The sequence below is a fragment of the Phocoena phocoena genome, chromosome 2, assembly GCF_963924675.1.
Source record: "Phocoena phocoena chromosome 2, mPhoPho1.1, whole genome shotgun sequence".
In the NCBI taxonomy this organism is placed as follows: Eukaryota; Metazoa; Chordata; class Mammalia; order Artiodactyla; family Phocoenidae; genus Phocoena; species Phocoena phocoena.
In genome coordinates this window covers 91,215,897-91,239,012 of record NC_089220.1, presented here as the reverse complement: position 1 = coordinate 91,239,012, position 23,116 = coordinate 91,215,897, and the positions used below count along the sequence as shown (strand labels likewise).

General features: G+C 38.1%; 1 protein-coding gene across 2 annotated transcripts in view; it reads left to right on the top strand.

Annotated features, from left to right (window-relative positions):
* The window catches only part of FBN1 (fibrillin 1), a 254,837-nt gene that overhangs the window by 52,919 nt on the left and 178,802 nt on the right, over positions 1–23,116 (top strand). The window lies entirely within an intron of this gene.

Sequence of the window (23,116 nt, the reverse complement as noted above, 5' to 3'; positions counted from 1 at the left end):
GCTCGGGGAGGTCGGGGGAGCTGCCTAAGGCCACACACATAATAAGCAGCTTTAATTTGAATGTGGGTTTTCAGTTTCCAAGTCTAATGTATACTGCTGCTCTTAATTAAAAGAGATTTCTACCTGATTTGCCTATGCATACAAATAGGATACTGAGCTATATGTAAATGTGCAGTATTCTTAAATACCCACCGCCCTGACCTTTGCTTTGTTGATCATCTTGTCTTTATATTCATAGCCATGTTTTCATTGTTCCTAGTTTTATAGTGAAGATTTTATCGTGAAGATTTAGGAGGTTCCTTTCATACAAAACTGCAAAAATACTCATGAAAAATACCCACTGAAAAATATTCATGAACTTTTTAAACTTGAGTCGTCACCTTTATCCAAAGTTGTATAGAGATCATTTTATTCTAAGATGGAAAGTAAAGATTCAGTAGCAAGTGTTGAATATATGTTATTTAAAAGCAAAGAGCACAGAGTGGTATGTGAGAAATTGTCTTCTGTTTGTAGTTTTATGAGTTCGTCTAAATTCAGTTCTTTGCTGATAAAGCAACAATAACTATTTTAGCAAGTAACTCTATTATTACTGGATAGATTATATTGTATCTCTGTTCACAAGGCCACTGCATGGTATGGATATGTGACGCATCATGGACTCTTGGCCGTTACATTGTACTTGGCATCATTTTGGAGTCCCTCTTTAAAACTGTTTCTCTTTACAACTTGATGTATTTTTATTGACTTGGAGCTAATGTATATCTAATGGTCTCAAGAGTAATAAAGACAACTGTTTTGATTAGGTAGTATCATTCTGTGGCCTTATTATTTACTCAGTGATGACGATATAGGATTTAAATTGTTGAGATTAAAGTTGTTAACATGTAACTTGAACAGTGTGAAAATAATTCTGGAAGTGATAATAGTGGGCTTAATTTGTTTTAGAAAAATCACTAATAGAATGAAGTTATAGAGCATTTTACCTCTAAGAATCTGGTTAATAATTTGCTGCAAAGAATATTGATACCCATAGTTACAAATACTGATAAAACAGTCTAAAATAAAGAGGGCATGATATTTAACCATTCCACACTTATTTCTTCAAAGACTTGATCTTTGACCAAGATTAAGAAATGACGTGAATGGGTTAAGTTACTAAACTGCTAATCAAAACTGGCATATTACTTAAGGATTTCTCCAGATTTTGGAGTGTCTTTAACTGCTTTCCTCCGTGGTAAGGGTATCCTAAAATTTGCACTTTTGGCCCCATAGAATCTTCACAATAGTGATTATCTAAATAAAATTAATCCCTAAATGGCAGATTTTCAGGCATTTGTGGTTGTGGAGAGTCGGGAGGAAGCAGGCTCTCTTTAATCATTGCCCTTTGCCTCTTCTACCTGGGAATACAGAACCAAACCTTCAGTGGGAGAAGGGAAACATGAGTGTGATTTCTCTCACCACACGGGAGAGGGGAGGCTCTTTGATTCCAGGATTGTATTTCCATTTTTAGTCTTCACTGTTTTCTGCTCTTGTGGAAGTCATCTGCTTACCTCTTTAAAGAATTAGAGGCAAGGTATCCTATTACTCAGACGAATGCTTGTGATTTCAAGAGTGATTAATAAAAATATGGAACTGAGTCAGGACAAATCCATCCTGAAGCATAGGGAGGTATTCAGTGTCACTTCTGATGGTGGGTTAGTATACTTACTAAGTTGTTCAACTATGTAGGCCAGTTGCATTATGTTTTAAATGGAATGTGACTTTTTATTTATTTTTTAAAATAAATTTATTTATTTATTTTTGGCTGCGTTGGGTCTTCGTTGCTGCGTGCGGGCTTTCTCTAGTTGCGGTGAGCGGGGGCTACTCTTCGTTGCGGTACGCAGGCTTCTCGTTGAGGTGGCTTCTCTGGTTGTGGAGCGCGGGCTCTAGGCACGTTGGCTTCAGTAGCTGTGGCTCACAGGCTCAGTAGTTGTGGCACGCAGGCTCAGAGGTTGCTCCGCAGCATGTGGGATCTTCCCGGACCAGGGATTGAACCCATGTCCCCTGCATTGGCAGGTAGATTCTTAACCACTGCGCCACCACGGAAGCCCTGGCTTTTTATTTTTAAAAATGAACTTCCAGGAAGTCTTTACTAATTTTCTTTCCTTCTTCTAGGAGGCTGAGCCCAGGGCCTCTTCTGCATTCTCTCTGAGCACTCTCTCCACATATCTTTTGATAGCACCTACCACATTGTATTGAAATAGCAGGTTTCCATGTGCATCTCCCCCATTAGAGTGTAAGCTCTTCAGCAGCAACTGTGGTTTCATCATCTTTTAAATTCCTAAGCCAAGCTTAATGCGTGATGCACAGCGTATGGCCGATAAATGTTGAACTGAATTTATCTTGAAGCACCAGAAAATCTTGAGATATGATTATCAGATGACGAAAAAGTATCTCCTGGCAGTAATTGCTGCTTACCTACTTGTGGACAATTCTGGATATTTCTCATTGTTTCATTTTAAACAGAGCTTGCAGTGTTGAGTCCTAATTGAATTTGGCCCCATCTTTCAGGGCCACATGACTGTCATTTTTCAGTTGTCAAGGATGCAGAAAAGAAGGTATGTTTTGACCTAAGCCAGGTGACAATAAACAAACAACCAACCTCCTATCACGATGTAATACACATGGAAGGGGACATTTCAAATGTGTTACAAGTACCTCTCAGGATAATCATCTTTGTCCCTGAGAGGTCTTGCAACTATATGTCTGCAGCTACATCAGAGAGCCAGTACAAGTGTAGACTATCCTTTGGGGGGTGATACTGGCAGGATTTGGATCACTTTAAGCTAGTAAGTGAATCTTAATAACCCATGAACATAGTGTTTTGGTTTGTGATGGAGACAAGCAGTGGATCCATGGTTGAATTACGAATCATAACTTTCATTCAACAAATGCAGTCAGACTACGAAGCAAATTTGTCTCGCTTGTAGCCTTTAGCCAGTAAAATATGTTTTAAAAAAATATTTTGGCTAGTCAGCCTCATTGGGCAGATGACAATGATACTATTGCCTGCTATGTTCAGAGGAAGAAAACAAGAGGCCTGTGACTTGTTTGGCCTGTAATGTTTACTTTTTAAAAACTGAATGTGAGTACCTTTAGTTATAGTCTCTAGCTTGCCACAATCTCTACTACTCCCTATTGTCTTACAACCTGCTCCCTTTATTCATTAAGCTTACTTTTTAGCCCCTGTGGGCACTTGAGTTTGCCACCTCCTGCTACATTCTGTATCAAAGATTGCATCTCTTTGTGTTTTCTTTCACATGCCAAGTTTCTTTCATTGTTCTTCCTCTTATATATTTTTTCCTGTAAATTTACATTTATGGTTTTCCTGATTGCCCCTTCCTCCTCACTTTTGCCTTCACTCTGCTTGGGTCTTGAGCAACCAGTAAAACTTATCACTGCCTAAGCTCAGTGGTATGGTATTTTCGCATTTGTTATTAGAATATTGAAATGAGGTCAGTGCCTGTTTTGGCAATGATAACATAAGCTAGTTGGGTATTGCCATAGTTACTGCCAACGAGACTATTGGAAGCACACTTTCTCTTGCCATCTTGCCTCAGAATGGAGACTATTTAAAATCTTGTTAAATGCTCTTATATTAAACACAGTGAATCATGTGAGTGGATGAGACTTCTCAAGGTAATGAAAAAAGAGAGAAGAATGATGGAGATAGACCTGAACTTGGAGACAGGGTGGGGTTACTGATGAACAGGCCTGAGGAAGAAGAGAACAAAAGATAGACACTGAGAAAACATGGAGAGAGGCAAGAGAACTAGGGGAGCACTGAGCCAAAGAAACTAAAAGCAAGAAGGACTTCAGGAAATAGCTTGGCAGTTGTTAGACTCTTCAAGGATCAAGAAAGAATGAGAATAACAAAAGGCCCTTTGATGTGATAACAGGTGACATGGACTGGGTACTTAGAGGGGGCCAGACAGTATGCGGAACACTTGACTTTGGTGATTTGCAACAACCTTATGAGAAAAGTCCTTTAATGAGTCCCATTTTATAGAGGAGCAAACAGAGGCAAAGAGAGGTCAAAGAGCTTGCCCAAGGTCAGATAGCTTGTAAGTGGTACAATCAACAACTGAACCCAGCCGGTCTGGCTGATAAGCCTGTGTACATGACCACTGTGCCATACTTGGGTTTCACTCGGAAAGAGGTCATTAGTAACTATAGAAAATTTTCTGAGAAATTATAAGAAGAAATCTAGAACTAAGAGTCTTAGAGTGAAAGTTATGGAGTGGGGGGGAAAATCCTTTCAAGAAATTTGGCAAGGTAGGTAGTTTTCCTCTCTGGAGGAAGAGTTGAGCTAAGTTGCTTTTAAATCATTTTAAAAGCCAAGAGAGAGGAGTCTTGAGTATTGCTTGGGTGTATGTAATGCAGGGTTTGGGGATATTTCTCTGTTTGATTGATTCTGATATTTTAAATATAATAATCCATTCTTGGAGAGAGGATGATTCCTGTCTGTTTGCAGTACATATAAATTGACTCCAAATGATTGAACCAACATTCTAAAATGTAGCCATAGAAAATGAATATTGTCGTTTAGTGCAGTTACCATGGAAGGTTATATAGTTTTCCTACAATATTACAACTCTTCGAGCCATATTTGGAAACTCTTTTTTGTAATTACCTTTACAGAGTCAGCAATTCATTCAAATGAGCATGTAACCATTCTTTTCCCTTTATGGGAGTCATTTGGGTTTTTAGAAACAGCCTAAAATAGGGTTGGTTCTAGTGACGACAGTCAATAATCAAACGCATTAGTCGTTTGGGGTCGAAAATTGACTTAGATTAAAAAGCAGTGAAAAGAATTGTCTTGCATGGTTCTTAAAACACATGGAATTAGATTAATATTTTAATGTCAAACTTTATGTGAGCCAGAGTATGAAGCCTTTTGGAAGCATAAGTGCTAATAACAAGAAGTTTTCTATCATTACTCCATCTGGAGGTCTTCATTATGTACCGTCTGAATGTAAGCATGGACACAAATTCTTCAAAATCCTGAATCATTTGTTCAATGTTAAATTCCTACCCAAGTCTAAACTGTGAAGACAATACTTGGATTTTTCCCAAATCAAGAAAGTCTGTTGGCTGTTCTGCTGGCTATTATAAAAAGTATAGGGGAAAGCATTACTGAACTGATAGGTTTAAGAAAAAGGAACAATGGGGGGTAAATATGGAGTGGAATAAAAATCAAAGAACAGCAATAATTCATAGTCCATCAGAGAAGCATGACAATGATGAACTAAGTCTGGTCATCATACTTGCTCTCTTAAGGGATTCCAGTATTAATGGAGCTGGAAAAGGCATTTAGTTTTTTGTTTTTCTCCAGCAGTTGAAGAATAGAACAGAGGACAGGTAGGTTGGTTGTAATTCTCCTTCATTCTCTTATGTGCAGTTGATATATGAGCAACTCTGTTATCTTCATAACTTAGCTTCCCTGATGATTCACGAATGATGATTTTGCACAGGGATCTTTTTTAATGATTTCATAGAAGAGAGTTCAAAAAGCTATCCTGAAAGCAGTTGATAAGCATTTATTTTGTAAAGCCAAAAAAGCAGCGTCTGCATTGTGTCTAATGAATGGAAAAGACTAACATATAATGATCCAAATATATAAATAACCAGGTGGTGCATTTCAGATACATTTGCCTCATTAAAAAAAAGTAGAATCATGGCCTGCTCTCAAAGGGCTGTTTAGAAAGCTTCATGGAATCAAGTGCTGATTTTCTTGTGCTTTCTTCCTTGCCGTTTTTCTGGAAGGTGTTAATGAAATGTTTGGAAATAAATTTTACAGCGCTGCATTTATGATGCTAATTTAACATAATTTTATACTTTCGGCAGCTATTATTAAAGCTCCCAGAGTAAATGCCGTAGGCTAACTCCCATTCTCACAGTGTCTTTGGAAGGCAGCGCTCTGAGAACTATGCTTATTTTCTTTTTTTTTTTTTTTTTTTGGTATGCGGGCCTCTCACTGCTGTGGCCTCTCCCGTTGCGGAGCACAGGCTCTGAACCCACGGGCTCACGGGCCCAGCCGCACCGCGGCATGTGGGATCCCCCCGGACCGGGGCACAAACCCGTGTCCCCTGCATTGGCAGGCAGACTCTCAACCACTGCGCCACCAGGGAAGCCCAATGCTTATTTTCTTTTCTCTAAAAAGGTAACAAGTAATAAACTGTTGTTTCTAAAAAAATGTTGAAGCCCTCTGTGAGCCTAGCTTTTGGTATTTAGTCTAAATGGAAAGTAAATACTAATGTGTAGATAGAGGCAGAATGCCTTAAGTGTTACTATGCATCTAACGTGATCTTGCAACATTTCTCAGTTGGTGGATCATTGAGTAAACTTGATTTTCCTAAAATAGTTCGAGGAAATACATCTGTTGATATAGTCGTTCAGTTTCTGTGGTTGAGGAGCTGTGTGCAAGCAGGGAACGTATGCTACCATACCATGCACACCAGCAGGACTGGTGGGATGCAATCATAAAGCAGTTTAATTTTTGTCTCGCACTCACTGTCTCTCTCAGTCCACTCAGTGGGCTACTTTTTCCCCTGCTGGGGGATGAAATTTTCTGGCCCTTTTCAGACTTTCTCCCCTGCGGGTCTCTCACGTGAGCAAAGGCATCTATAGTTGACTTACAATGTTGTGTTAATTTCTTCTGTACAGCAAAGTGACTCAGTTATATATATATATATATATATATATATATATACACTTTTGTGTGTGTGTGTGTGTGGTACGCGGGCCTCTCACTGTGTGGCCTGTCCCATTGTGGAACACAGGCTCCGGATGCGCAGGCTCAGCGGCCATGGCTTACCGGCCCAGCCGCTCCGCGACATATGGGATCTTCCCGGACCGGGGCATGAACCCGTGTCCCTTGCATCGGCAGGCGGACTCTCAACCACTGCGCCACCAGGGAAGCCCTATACACTTTTTCATATTCTTTTCCATTATGGTTTGTCACAGGATATTGACTATAGTTCCATGTGCTATACAGTAGGACCTTGTTGTTTATCCATCCTACATGTGACAGTTTGCATCTACTAATCCCAAACTCCCATTCCCTCCCTCTCCTCCCCTCCCTCCCACAAGTCTGTTCTCTATATCTGTGAGTCTGTTTTTGTTTCATAAATATGTTGATTTGTATCGTATTTCAGATTCCACATATGGCATCTATGTTCCTATTGGTTGCTTACATTTCCTTCCTCAACCCGGGGTGACCCCTGGTACCCCCAGCCATCTGAGGCCTCTGCTGCTCTAGGAGCCCTCTGAGAAAGGATCTAAGCTCACTCCACATCCGCTTTCTCCTACAGTGGCCCACAACTAGTTAGCAGGAAACACTCATACATTTTTTTTGGCCACAATAAATGGCCAGAGTGCAAACCAACTTTGACGTGGTAACAGCCTCTCCCATGAACCATGTCTGAGCATCTGGCCAGCCAGTTTCCAAGCGTGAGACCCTCTGCAGTCCACAGCGTCCTCCAACCTGTTGTGGATACATAACACACATCGTGCAGTCTGAGCGTTCTCCTTGAAGCCCCTTTCATGACTTGTCATCACAATGTGGTCTTCCACCGGTTTCCTACAGAGAGCTCGTGACATTTCAGCCCTCTCCCAAGTAACTCCCGTCCCATCTCTTATTACCTCGGATGTTTTGATATTCTTGATATGCATGAGTGTTTAAGAGCCCTGTGACCAGATCGTCATCACATCCTTCGCAAATTCTGCATCATAGTGTCACACTTGACTTAGAATATGGCATCTGTTGTCTTGTGCTCCAGTTCAAGCATCCATTTTAACATCCTCTAATATTATCAAAGTGAATAATTGAATAAGCTATTAAATTTGGTGTTAAATTTGGTATCATGGTTTAATCTTCAGGGACAGTTTTTTAACTTTATTGGGTTTTTTTCTTTTCTTTTTGCTCTTATGAACTTTAAAAAAAGATGAAACTAGTTTTTATCAGTAGCCACATTTAATATTTGGACCACTTTTCCATTTTTGGATACTCAGAACACTAGAGCAGCACTGACTAATAGAAATATAATGTGAGCCACATATGTAATTTTAACTTTTCTAGTAGCCACATGAAAAAGTGAAGGGAAACAGGTAAAATTAATTTTAATAATATATCTTATTTAACCCAGTATATCCAAAAGTTTTATTTTAATAGGTACCCAATATTAAAAAATTACTGAGATATTTTGCATTCTTTTTTCCATACTAAGTCTTTGAACTCTAAGGCCTGTATTATGCCACATCTCAATTTAGGCCAGCTAATGGCCACATGTGGCTAGTGGCTACCATATTGGATAGCACAGTTCTAGAGCTTTGTTTCTAGTCACATCATCACTCACCTAAGGTCTCTTCCTGCTGCTGTTTATTTAACTTTTAAGAAAGCAGCATCTTAGAGAATCATAGCCTATGTTGATATGTAAAAGTAAACCAATTTTTAAAAAACCACAGAGCTAGGGACCTCAGATTAGAGTCTAATTTCTCGGGATATTTGTCTAAGTGGAGTTTTGTTCAAATATAAGTGATGAATGAAATCTCTTGTAGTCATGTCAATTAGATATAACAACTGTAGCAAATATTTCATAAGGGCTCAGCCCTAAGCTAGGCACTAAGATGGAATCAGAAGGGAGTATATAATTCTTGTCATCAGGGACTTAAAATTATTTTTTGGAAATATAGAAATACATCTACGAAAGAGTTTCAAAAGCAGGGCAAAGATTTATTTAGTTAGGCAGAGTAGATGAGGGAAAGTGCTACAGATGAAGGGAAGAGATAGTACAAATATGCAGAGGCTGGAATTGACCAGGGGAAAAGGGAGGAAACAGTCACCCTTAGGAAGTCCCTGCTATGCCAGACTCTCAGTGTTTGGAGACCTCCTAGGAGAGAAGAGGAGGGGGGCATGATGTCAACTTGCTTAACTCCAAAGAAGGAAAGGCCTATTTCAAGTCTCTCTGTGGTGCCCTTCTATTCTACTGAACTGTCCTTCTGCACAATTTCTATATGAGGCATGGTACTGGGATTTAAAAAAATTCTCCTTTGTATATATAACTTAGTGGGTGGACTGGTCTATTTCTGAAACTGTTTTAGCTTAATCCTATGGATAGGAGTCTGGAGACCCTACCAGTTTTATATGCTCAATTGAGAGTCCTATGCTTAGTGTTTACGTTCCTTAGCAGTTATAGCCTCTAGAGGATCTGTGCTGCTTTTGGTTTATAAATGTATATTAAACAAATATATGGGACTTTGTGGTCCAGATGATGTGCCAAAGTACTTTTTGCAGAACAGTAGTCCCATGGGGGTTCCATGAAATGAAGTTTCCATGGTCAGAAGGATTTTGGAAACTATATACCATGTCCTCTTCTTGAAGAGGCACTGGATGTGTTAGCATATTAGCTCTTGGGAGTCCTGTAAGAAGGTAACTCTTTTTACATAGTTTAACCCACACTTTCAAATCTATTAATTTTAGAATTAATTAATTTAATTTACAAATTAAATGTAATCCCTGGGGTTTGGTTCTTAAATATTCTAAAGTATGATGATGAATGGATAAGATGTGGTATATAAATACAATGGAACATTACTCAGCCGTAAAAGAATGAAATTATGCCATTTGCTGCAACATGGATGGACCTAGAGAGTATCATGCTCAGTGAAATAAGTCAGACAGAGAAAGACAAATACTCTATGTTATCACTTATATGTGAAATCTAAAAAATAAGTAAATAAACGTATATAACAAAACAGAAACAGGCTCACAGATATAGAGAACAAATGAGTGGTTATCATGGGGGTGAGGGACGAGATAGGGGTGTGGGATTAAGAGATACAAACTACTATGTATAAAAGAGTTAAGCAACAAGGATATATATCATACAGCACGGGGGAATATAACTGTTATTTTATAATAGCTTTAAATGGAGTATAATCTATAAAAGTATTGAATCACTATGTTGTACACCTGAAACTAATATAATATTGTAAATCAACTATACTTCAATTTAAAAAAATACAGTATGACTTAGGCAAAGTGAACTCTTCCATTAAATAGTGATAAGTTCCTGGTTCTGAAAGGTTTGATGCGGTTGGCATGCATACCATCTGGTTCTTTGCAGTCCTTGGGAGTACTACTTACCAGAACTAGCAGTATCAGATATTCTTGTAGCTAGAGCTTCCTTTTATAGATTAGTTAACTTCTCTTCTTTCAAAGTCAAGATTAAGATGTATTCCTTCCCCAATCCTTTCCTGACCATAGGGAGCTCCACCACCAACCCCATCTATGTCGTTGCAACTTGACTGACATCACCACCTCTGTCTGCCTGGACCCCATTCACATTTCTATTTGATAGTTAATGCATGTATTAAACTTTTGGTATTTGTAATACACTTTAAGCCAAATCAGCCACATTAGTATTTTTACTTCTCTAATTAATTCTTGTTTTTCTTGCATTTTATTACATTTTTAAATAATTGGGTGATCTAGTCCTTATCTTTGGGGTCATATACTGATGGGTTTCAGTGTTGTTCACTAAGAGGTGAGGAATGAGTGTATTCATCTGTCAAAAAACTTTTTTCCGTGACATTGATTTTTGTGTTGAAATACTTACATCAGCATAAAAATATCTAGAATCCTATTTCATGGCTTTTAAGAAGGCTTATAAGCAAGTTAAAAATATTTTCTTCACTAAATGAAACACAAATGACATTAACTTAAAATATAGACATATGTATATACAGAAAGATGAATATATGTGAATATTTTATATATATTCAGTATTTTCTTTAAAAGTTAAATTCAGCCTATTAGACCCCACAATTTGGGAATTACAAAATTTGCTAATCTAGTTCTAGTTTGGGAGCTAATAATATGCTGATTTATATATAGTCTTCCAGCCAGGCTATGATCCCTCCCATAGACCAAAGAACAAAAACTGTATCTGATACTTCTTGCTACCTCATTGAGTACCAAGCCCAGTACTATGAAGAGAGTAGGTGTTAATTTACTTAATTTAACTGTGGGATCTCAAGGTTGATGAGAGAGAGTATTTAAATGTGAAATATACTTTAATACAATTTTATATCTGCTTAATACAACATTTTAAAAGAAGTACTCTGAAAACAGTACCTACAAATACATCTGTATCCTATGGAAATATTAGTATAGCTATTGATAATTGAAGTATGTGGGAAGTGAATTCTGTGGGACACATGAAAGGAAATGTTTTCCAACTTTCCTACCATATTCCCTCTGCAGCAATTCCTTTCCTCTGAACTGTTTCAGAAGAGCTTTATAAGTAAACAAGAGGTTGGAATATTTATTTCCTCTGGAAATAAAGAACGTTCTAAAGGTGCACTTCATAAAATAGGCCCATTTCTATCTCTCTCCCTGGAGAGCCCTTATCCTCCTGCCTGCCTTAGGAGACATTGTTGACTTTCACTGTTGGACACTCAACTAGGTGAAAAGAGAAGACTTGCTGGTTTGGGGGCAGATTTTACCTACACTGAAAATGTTCTTTTAAATATGTATTAGCTCTTAAGGATCATTTCTTTCCTAACATCCCAATGGAAAAGCTTATATTCTGTTAGGGATTCTGGTGAAGTAGGCTTTAAATGAAAACTAGTGAACTTTAAAAGACAAAGGCAAAGCCATGACCCTCCAGAAACAAATTTTGATTCATTCTCTGTATAATGGTTTGTAAGCTTCACTTGTAGAGTGGGGAATATTTTAGAACTTTCTTGTTGCTCTGAGAAACATAAAAGAGCAGAGGCATACATCCATCTTAATCATATAAAGCTGGCTTTGGAAAGCAGTGTGTAACAGAAGTTAGAATTGCCCTCTTTGAGGAAAACAACCTTTAAATACTGTAGAATAGTCTCTAATTTAAAAAAAATAGCATTATGTGGAATTGGATAGAGTATCTCTTTTCAGACCTTATTTAGTATTTACTTCTTTCTACATTTTTCCACAGTGCCAAACAGAGCGAGCTATCACAAAACCAAACAGAAGGTGATGACTCTGAGAAGTCATTGCAGCCCTTTACTGAGTCAGCCTGAAGTGTGCACAGGCCTCCTCTGTTCTCATGCCTCCTGAATTGTTATTCTTTTTTTTTTTTTTCCTGAATGAGAAGAAATGATAGGGAAATTGTTTTCAAAACTAAATTTTATTCCAAAGGAGTCCTCATTCCAACTTGTCAATATCACGTGACAATAATTTTTAATGTCTTTAAGATACCTAATTAGGAGACATTGTGCTTTATAAATTACCCCACCATTCCTGGAAAACTGGTTAAGAACTCAGAGTCTGAAGAAAATCCTGCCATTTCTTGGCTGTGAAGTCTTGTCTCTCAGCCACGGTTTCCTAATCTGTATCATGGGAATAATAATAGTACCTATCTCATGAGATTGTTAGGAAGATTAAATGAGATAATATACAAAGTACTTAGCATGGGGCCTGGCACATACTTAATACATGTTTAATAGGTATTTGCTATTAACATTCTCATTCTCATGAAAGTGAGAGTAATCTTTGTTGAAAATGTTGTTTTAGAAAAGGTACCATGAAACTTTCAGCTGCTACTACAGTTAACCTAAATGTAGAGGCCCCAATGTTACTATGTTTTCCACTTAGAAGTTTTGTTTTCTTGCTGGAACAGCATGTTTTTTGGATCTTCTATACAGGTGAAGCCCAACATTCTTATTTTGATATCATATCAACCGTACGCTTTTTGTTGTAGCAAAGGCTAAGACCCCAATTGTTGCAGTTGTAGCAAAGGCTAAGACCCCAATAGTGCAAATATTAACAAAGGGAGGTGAAAGCGAAGGGGTGAGTGACAACCATTTCCATGAATGTAATGGTGACTGCAGCCCTGAAAAACATCAGTTTTCACAACAAGGGTTACTAAAAGATTTTGCTTACTTATATGCACAGATACAGAAGGAGAATGAACATGTCTCTTTGTAAAAGGCCAGCCGTGAAATATAAGAGATACTTAGCTACTTTAGAAACGTGGCGTTGTAAAGTCAGTGAGAGGTAATAGAAAATTATCCATCACCAAATAAACTGAACACCCATGTAAAGTATATATTCAACTGTCTAGGTGGATATGAGAACTTGAGTCTATAAATATGGCATAGTCAGTTTAAGTGTGTGGCGAGGTGCTTTTACTTGTAGAACCCACATGCCATTCTTCTTTAGTTGCAGACGACTAAAAGTCTTAGTCCCAGAGGACTAAAGCTGGAAAAGCCAAAACACTGGGATATTTTAAACCTATAAATTTCAAACCTCACTCATTAGAGTTCAGTTTTGTCAAATGTATCCATAAAAAGATATGATAGTAATCTAAAAAGAAAATGTTCTAAGAAGAAGAGATGTGAGTTTATTCATCATATAGCAATTATATCCCAGGCACTATGCTAATGGCTGGAGATGTATAATAGTACATGAAACACACTTACCCCCCTGTCCTCTGGAGTTACGTTCAGGTGGAGGAAGCAGAGATTAAACAAACACAGAAACACCTAAGTATCAGTGTGGTGAAGGCCATGCAGGAATATAGAGGGGATGAGAGCAGAGAATAGTGATACATATGGACTGGTGGTCAGGGAGGCCTCTCTGAAGGATGAGAAGTCTCCAGCCATGTGCAGAGTGAAGGGAAGCTTTCTAGATAGAAGGAAGAATATATGTAAAGGTCCTAAGATGGCAAACATCTGTGTGTTTGAGGAGGTGAAAGAAAGCTTTATGGACAGAGTCCAGACAGTGAGAGTGAGTGATGGGAGATGAGAGGGGAACGTTGTAGGGGAGCACCTCACACAGCACATTAAGACAAGTGCAGTGGTGCTGTGACACCGTGCTCAGGAATAATAAGAGCACTGTAGACTTTTCTACAGACACTAGAAGCCTGATGTTCAGGTTGTCCACGAGAATCTGCCCTAAAGAGCCCCCCAGTACTGACTCAGGGCCGGGAGAGTTCTTGTAGATTTCCTGTGCCTTTCAAGACAGGGATCTTGAGTTTTGTGTTACTTGTATTGCTTTTCCTATTATCCTTGTGCTTTTATAGAGACTCTGACCCCTAGCTTTCCCCCAGGGAAGTAATTAAACTGGAACTCAGATGCCCTTAAAATACATAAAACAAGTACATCATGAAAACGGCTTGTTCAGGCATCAAGTATTTTGAGATAATGCATGCTTTTGAGTGGACGCATGCAGACTTGTCCCCAGGGTATGCCTTTGGATGTCATAATAGCGATTCTGGTATCAATAAATCATTCACTATTTGGACAAGTCATGGCCACCACCGCAGTCACTAGATACATTTGTAATGGTTTCTGTGAACAATAACAACAACCACCTAGCAACATACTGTTTTGGTCATGTCATTTTTATATGACTTGTGGGCTTTGGATGGATAAACTGTGTCTAATATATCTTGAAAATTGAACAGCAAATATTGGTGGAGGCCCACTGTACACAATACATGAAATCATGCTGCATGGTGTGTGACTTTATATAAGAATAACGTGTGGGTGTTTTTTGCTAGCTTTTTTAGTACTTTTCTGTTCCATGAGGGAAGGGCTGTATCTATCTTGTTTACCATTTTATCTCTAATTTTGGTCACCTAGTAGCTTGATAAGTATTTGTTGAATAGATGAATGGATAAGTGAATAGTTTTTAGGAAAAGTTTATTTCTTGAATCCCTTAGAACTCAACTTAAGAAATGAGTGATCTAACATCTCTGCTTTTAATGGATGGTTTTCGCCTTGCCATTTTTAAGCCATGAGGAGTGTCAAATATAGCCAAGTGAATTCTGCAAAGAGTTAATATTTCAGAGAAGCCAAAGTTAGGTGATCCCTTCCATCTACGCTGTGCTTTATAGATGTACATACGACCTCATTTGGTCCTTGGAGCAATCTTGCAAGACTGTTCATATTGTACAGTAAAGGAAACACATTGTGTCTCGTCTAAGGCAGGTGTGTAGGAATGAGAGCTCTGTTTCTAACTCAGCCCATACTGTGTGCATCCATATTCTCCAACAAATATTTGCCTGGCTCTTAGACCTACGATAATCTCTAGGATTGCTTTTAGCTATCATTAATTATCTTTTTATCTTAGCTCTATCTTTCTTCTTTCCTCTCCATTTCATGCACCTCTTTGGTTTTTATTTTATTTTATTATTTTTTTTTTACTGAGGTATAGTTGACTTACAATATTATACTAGTTTCAGGTGTACAGCATAGTGATATGAAATTTTTATAGACTATATTTCATTTATAGTTAATGTAAAATATTGACTATATTCCCTGTGCTGTACAGTATATCCTTGTAGCTTATTTGTTTTATACATAGTAGTTTATACCTCTTAATCCCCTATCCCTATCTTGCCCATTCCCCCTTCCCTCTCCCTACTGGTAACCACTTGTTTGTTCTCTATATCTGTGAGTCTGTTTCTGTTTTTTATATTCCTGAGTTTGTTTTATTTTTTAGATTCCACATATAAGTGATAACGTAGAGTATTTGTCTTTCTCTGTCTGATATATTTTACTAAGCATAATCCCCTCCAGGTCCACGCATATTGTTGCAAATGGCAAAATTTCATTCTTTTTTATGGCTGAGTAGTATTCCATTGTGTGTGTGTGTGTGTGTGTGTGTGTGTGTGTGTGTGTGTATCACATCTTCTTTATCCATTCATCTGTCGATAGACATTTAAATTGCTTCCATATCTTGGCTATTGTACAAATTGCTACTGTGAACATTGGGGTGCGTGTATCTTTTTGAATTAGTGTTTTCATTTTCTTTGGATATATACCCAAGAGTGGAATTGCTGGATCATATGGTAGTTCTATTTTTAGTTTTTTGAGCAATCTTCATACTGTTTTCCACAGTGGCTACACCAATTTACATTCCTACCAACAGTGTACAAAGGTTTCCTGTTCTTCACATCTCACCAGCATTTGTTATTTGTGGTCTTTTTGATGGTAGCCATTCTGACAGGTGTTAGGTCATATCTCATTGTGGTTTTGATTTGCATTTCTCTTTCAATTAGCGATGTTGAGCATCTTTTCATGTGCCTGTCGGCCTTATGTATGTCTTCTTTGGAAAAATGTCTATTCACGTCTTCTACCCATTTTTAAATCTGGTTGTTTGTTTTCTGGATATTGAGTTGTATGAGCAGTTTATATAATTTGGATATTAACTCCTTATTGGTTGTATCATTTGCAAGTATTTTCTCCCATTTGGTAGACTTGGTTTTTTTTTTCATTTTGTCATTGGTTTCCTTTGCTGTACAAAAGCTTTTAAGTTTAATTAGGTCCCATTTGTTTATCTCTGCTTTTGTTTCCTGGTCTTAGTAGACAGAGCCAAAAAAATACTGCACGATTTATGTCAAAGAATGTTCTGCCTGTGTTTTCTTCTAGGAGTTTTAGGATTTACAGTCTTACATTTAGGTCTTTAATCCATTTTGAGTTAATTTTTGAATATGGTGTGAGAAAATGTTCTAATTTCATTCTTTTACATATAGCTGTCCAGTTTTCCCAGCACCACTCATTGAAGAGACATAGTTTTTCCGTTGTATATTCTTTCTTCCTTTGCTGTAGATTAATTGACCATAAGTGCATGGGTTTATTTCTGGGCTCTCTATTCTGTTCCATTGATCTTTGTGTCTGTTTTTGTGTCAGTACTGTGCTGTTTTGATTACTGTAGCTTTATAGTACAGTCTGAAGTCAGGGCGCATGATACCTCCAGCTTTGTTCTTTATTCTCAAGATTATTTTTGCTATTTAAGGTCTTTTGTCACACGCCTCTTTGGGTTGCTGATACTTGGTTATTTCCATTCTCTCAGTCTCTAGACGAAGTTTTAAAATAATTTTAGGTGACTAGGCAAGTCTCTTGGATTGAATTGGTTGGGAAGAGCTTGGTTTTAATGTAAGTAGATGTTGTATGATGAAAACACTTTTCCCTAGGCAAAAGACGAATATAGTGATGGATGTGGGAGTTTAGCTGAAATTGAACTGTGAATAGAATAAGAGAATGTAGTCCCAGTGGAACCTGAATACACATAGGCATGGAGAGTCTAGCTGTATGAATGAATGTACTGCTGCTGTGTCACTCTGCTCTGGTATAATTTCCATAAGCATGAAGTTAGACCAGCTATATTGGAGTCTGTGTTCAGTGAAGGGCTTGGTTTCTTTTTATGATGAGTTTGTTTACTTGATGCACATGCCAGGAGGTTTGCAGTTTTGTTCTTATAAAAATGACTGGGAATTTAGAGTAGCAGAATAGTCTCATCTAGAGCACGAGTTCCATGAGAACAGGGATTTTCACCTGTTTTGTCACAGCACCTAGAATAATGCCTAATGCATAGTAGATGCTCAGTCAGTATTGAATAAAAGAATAGACGTGACATACACCCAGCCTGTCACCTTTAGCAACAGGACTGGGTTCAGAGTGGACCAAATAATTTATGTGTGACTATAATGATGGGACTATAATGATGTGTGTGACTATAATGATGTATGAGCTAACTGCCTCACTTACTCAAAGACAGTCAGCTCAGGCCAAGTTGGAGTTGGTGTTTGATTCTTGTCTGCCCCTCTGTACCAGTGCATGCAGTTCTATTCACTGTTTCAATGGGTAGCTTCCTACCCCTCTGACTTACTCTACTTGATTATGAAGTTATAATTAGCTTTAATTTAACCCTGTAGGACAGAATAGTAACTATAGCTAATCTGTGGCTGAAAATAGGGGGATATGAATGAAAAGAATTAAAATTAATTGCTTTGGGTAGCCTGAAGTGACAAGGATTAATACGCTATGAATTTTCTTCTCCTGAGAAACATGTGGTCACAAGGATGTCCTTCTTTCAGAGGACATTCAAATTTGGGTGTGTGGCTTTTGGTATAGTCTAGCACCACTGGAATGGCTGAAGTAGATTTTGTTTCTTTTTTTCCCATGCCCTTACCATGGTTGCTCAAAAAGACCCAATCTAATCTCTTGACCGTAAAGTTATCTGTCATCTATAAGCTGAGCACTATCTTGCCAAGTCCCATTGAAAAGCCAATTTATGAAGTGTACTTGGGGCAGTATATAATACTATGTGAAGCATCTCAGAAAGCCTAAAAAGGTAATATCAGAGGGGGTATAATGTGGAATTTCCAAGGAGAGGCTGAGAGAGAAAGAGACCAATTGATTGATTGATTCATTGATCTCCAAAGGGCAGGGAATATATTTCATATTTCGTAGTGCTAGGAAACTGAAGATTTTTAACAGATGCTTTTTAGTTGCCCCAAGAAATACAAATGTCACATTTGTTAGATTTTCAGGAACTAATGGTCCAAAAGACCCTGTGTTTTCTTTTAGCCATGGTGTGTGCATAGTGGCCGTATGTTCTTTGATAGTGTCATGGTCTGGGTAGGTACGAAGATCTGTCAGCTGAAAAGCAACTGGGAAAACTGGAGAGGAAGAAAAAGAAAATTAAAATAAGATGTTGGATTGAGAAATAAGAAGGGCGGATATTTCAGGCTTTCTTTTTTAACTTCAGTAACAGCAAAAAAAAAAAAAAGAAGAAGAAGAAGAAGCACAAATGTTTTCATCTATCCCTTCACTTTCAACATTTACATTTTGTAGCTATCCACTGACTCCTATTTCTTCTTTAAACTCTAATTATACAATATTAAATGTACTTCAGAAACTTCTTCACTAAGTAAGTATAAAATGTTAACATGAGGTTATGCTATCACAGCAAGTATTCTCATCCAAAATATTTCAAAGAAACTACAGGGAAGGCCAATTACTGTCTTGAGAAACAAGGAAGAACTTGTTCCTTTATCCATCACAAATTTATTCTTAGACTCATTGTTTGGGCTCTTTTCCCGTGTTATCTTTCATTAATTTGTTCCATCTTAAGATAACATTCGTATTAATATAGGATTAACTGATTTTGGAATAAATAAGTGGTTTAATGGACTCCCTTTCTAACTTCAGGAAGTTAATACTAATGATAACTCTATTAGTCCTAATGGTTGCTAAAAAGGATATGCGCCCTACCACATTTAGGGGAATTTGGACAAATCAAATCTAAGTATGCCTGGGTTTGATTAAATATGGAAGAGGTATTTGCACTTCCTAGGACATGGCGCCTGAAAGTCCCTGATTTATAACTTAATTTTTCTTTCCTTAACACTTTGTTAAGGGATAGGACATAGAATGCTCTTTTCTTACGTAGTTCTTCTCTGGATCAATGTGGACTGAGGTGAGACTTATAGATTAGTTCAAAGAACTTGACCTCTAAGTGAGAAGATTGCTCCAAGTTTTCTCCTCATTGTTCTTCAGAGTCCTGAGCTATTCCAAACATCCATAGGTTTCAGAAGGTTAGCTCCTGGGAAGTTGAGACTTTATATATATAAAGTTGGTACGCAGTATGCCGGTCTCTCACCGTTGTGGCCTCTCCCGTTGTGGAGCACAGGCTCCGGACGTGCAGGCTCAGCGGCCATGGCTCACGGGCCCAGCCGCTCCGCGGCATGTGGGATCCTCCCGGACCGGGGCACGAACCCGTGTCCCCTGCATCGGCAGGCGGACTCTCAACCACTGCGCCACCAGGGAAGCCCGAGACTTTATAGAAGATAAAAAATGAAAGGAACAATTCTCTTCCTTCCCTGCTTTTTTGAGAGGGTGGTAGAGATATATGTTCAACTGTATGTAGTTGAAACCACATTGCAAAAAGAAAAAAGAAGGGCCATTATCAAAACTAAGCCACAGACATACCGGTACTCATGTAACTATTTTGTTTCATACTTGAAGTTAGTCCTGAATTCAATTAGAACATTTTTAAGAATTGATTTTTGCCAGGGAATTATCCATTACAAGCACATAAAGAATAACTTCTTATCATTCTCTACGATAAGTGCTACATTCAGACATTTATCATGTCATCCCAGAAGATGTTTCATTGCTCCTGGTAGCATCTCTGGTCCTCACATTGCATTTGCACTGCCTGCCCTCCTTTCAAAGCTGTATTCACCACTTGGGTATATGGTCACTGGAAGTGTCTACAAGCTTCACCAAGTTGGAGATGTGTTTTTCAGGCTGACATTTTTTACTTAAAAATTAATCACAGGATGCACTTTGGAGAGCACAGGTCTAGAAATGGAACATTAACAGAGGATAGTCAAACCACAAACATGTCTAGTCAGTCGAGTTCACAGTGTTGCCCCACAGACTGAAAAAATAACATTAGCAGCAGCAAAAGTATTGTCTTGTCTATAACATTCAGTCACTATCCCTGCGAACATACTTTTTGAACATACACGTGGAGGGAGGTACCCTGTGCTTCTTACCGTGGAGATTTGAATCCTCTTCCTTATTTTTCTCTTTAAATGAATGAGCTAAAAATGAATCTGAACCATTTGCCAACTTTATTTTTTTCTTCTCAAATATTTGAACAAAAATACATATTCAAACCTTCAACTTCTTCTTGTGGACAGCCTATTCCAAGATTGTTTGTTGGTATAAAAAGCAACATTATTTTAGCAACAACTAAGTAATAACAGCTTAATTTGTATGCCATCTCAGACCTTATGGGAAGGGGTTGCAAATAGGATGATGATGTTGTATTAGCTAGCTCACTTCCTAACTTTCACTAATTAATTCATGCATTATGGAGAATCACCAACACAGGAAATAGAAAAGTAAAAATGACACTGTTGAGTAATCACAAGCTGTTGACTATAGAATCTTCAGGGAAGGAGGGGCGGTGAGCATTCTTTGGACAACTTAATTCCAGAAGGAACAGGCTTTGTTTATTTAAGAGGCTCATTTGTCTGTTTCCTGATTGCATTCTTATTGTGCAAATGCCAGAGTGTATTACAATGGATAAAATGGGGAAAAAATAAAGTATAATTTAAGTGGGCCAGGAAAGAGTGGTAGTAGATGTTTGAATGTTCCCTTGGAGTTAATCAGTGGTTCATAAACCTGAAATACTTTATCTCGAGAACTGAGTTTCTGACTCAAGATACATAGGAGAAAATATTAGTTGGCTTGAGAAAGGAAGAACCTTGGTTCACATAAATTTATGCACAGATCCCTTTATCATGGGAGAATTGTAATTAGGGATCGAGAATCTTGAGAACATGATTGTGACCTAGTTATTCCTGTACTGCAAGTGCTCATGGGAGGTACTGGCTAGACCTGCAAATAATGAATTAAGAGATTCCAGCTGGGATATGATGAAAGCATTTTTGGGAATCTCTGTATCTTGGCTGGACCACATGGGTTATAACTTGGAGAGGCCTAAACTAGTAGTAGTATATGACAGATTTATAGCCCAATTGATGCTGGGCATCAGAAAAAAAGGCTGAGGTTAAAAAAAAAATGACTGGAGAATTATGAGCTTTAAAAGAATTGCCATTGGAAGGGAGGCTGAAGAAGGAAAGCATGAATTCCTTATATGAAGGGAAATAAAAATAATAAAGATTGATGGTGAGACATTGAATGGGAAGCATAGTAGTTTGTTTTTCACAGCATCCCTCTCCTCTAAGACACCTCATCCACCTCTGTGCTTTGTAGTTCTCCCTGCCACGTCTTCCACCTAACACACTGTATAGCTTATTGATGATCTAGCTCTTCCACTATATTATTAAACTTTCTGAGGACAGGGGTTACGTTTTTGACCACCACCCTCAGCTACTTTTCTGTATCCTCACTGCCAGAGTAGTGTTTGACACATAGTTGGCTCTCAATGAAAGTTTGCTGAATGAATGAAAGAATGATCCAGAAATTCATTTTAGTCTGTCTTTCTTCTTGATCACTTCCTCCCTCCCTCCTGCCCTTCCTTCCTCTAGCAAGTACTTACCAGGATATACCGGGCCACAAAGTCCAATAAAATAAGATTCCTGTACTCCTGGAGCTTGCAGTCCAGTTGGGCCAAGTCTAATCATGTAAATGAGGGAGTCCAGGGCAGCGTGATAGTGCTGGGACAGACATGTGCACAGGAGCTGTGGGAATCTAGAAACAAAAGCATTTAAATCAGACTGAGGGGTCAAGGAAGATTTTTCTTGGAGGAATGGAAAATTAAGGGTTTATAGAACCTAGAAGGATTTGTATGAGCTGATGAAGAAAAAGACCTGGCCTGGAAGAACAAAACAGCATTATCAGGGAAACTGTAGGTAGCTCATTGTGAATGGAGAGATGCCAGAGCAAATGGAGTTTGTAGATAAGCAAAATGGAGAGTAATTTAAAAATCATTGACTTTACAAGGTGTTTCAGTGTTTTCATTGGGTGAGTCAAATATACTAAGACTCCATAATGCCTTAGACAAATAGGCAAGACTACTCACTCTGATCATACAACCTTTTCACTTCCCAGCTCCCTAGTTGCTGATTCCCAGCTTGATATCCTAGGCTAAGGTTTAAGCAGAGCTCTAAAGCAGGGCTGCCATTTCCCTGCCACCGCATTATTTGGAATGTGGAGACGTTCGTTTTAGCTTATGGTAACTGATTGCAAGGCTATAGAGGCTATGTTAGGACAGTCCTTTCAGCCTAATTTTGTCATCTGTGACTGTGGGCAGGGGTTATCTCTGAGAGAATACTCTTGCCTTCCATGTTATTTGCACATGAACTGTTTCCAATCTGTAATCTGCAAATGTTCTGTTCCGGACCCTGTGTTTATGTTTAGCGGGTAGGAATGCCCAGCTGTTGGGTAAAGTGGTAGTTCTGTGTTAATTGGATCTAATATAGCCTCCAAGTTTTAGTATGATTATCTTTTTATATGATGGATTTGTCATCCATATTTGTTCATTTAAATTGATATTTAAAATTAAATGGGAAAAGAGTTTGAAAAAGAATAGAGACATATATGTATAACTGAATCACTTTGCTGAACATCTGTCACTAACACAACATTGTTAACTGTACTCCAGTATGAAATAAAAGTTAAAAAAAAATAAAATAGCATCCCATCTCCAACCAAAAAAATTAAATTAAAGGAACAAAGCAACAGTGATTTTCATAAAATTGGGTGCTGTTTTGTGTCTTGAGTTTCCAAACGGGAGACTCCTAGCTGTCCTGAACTCATGTCA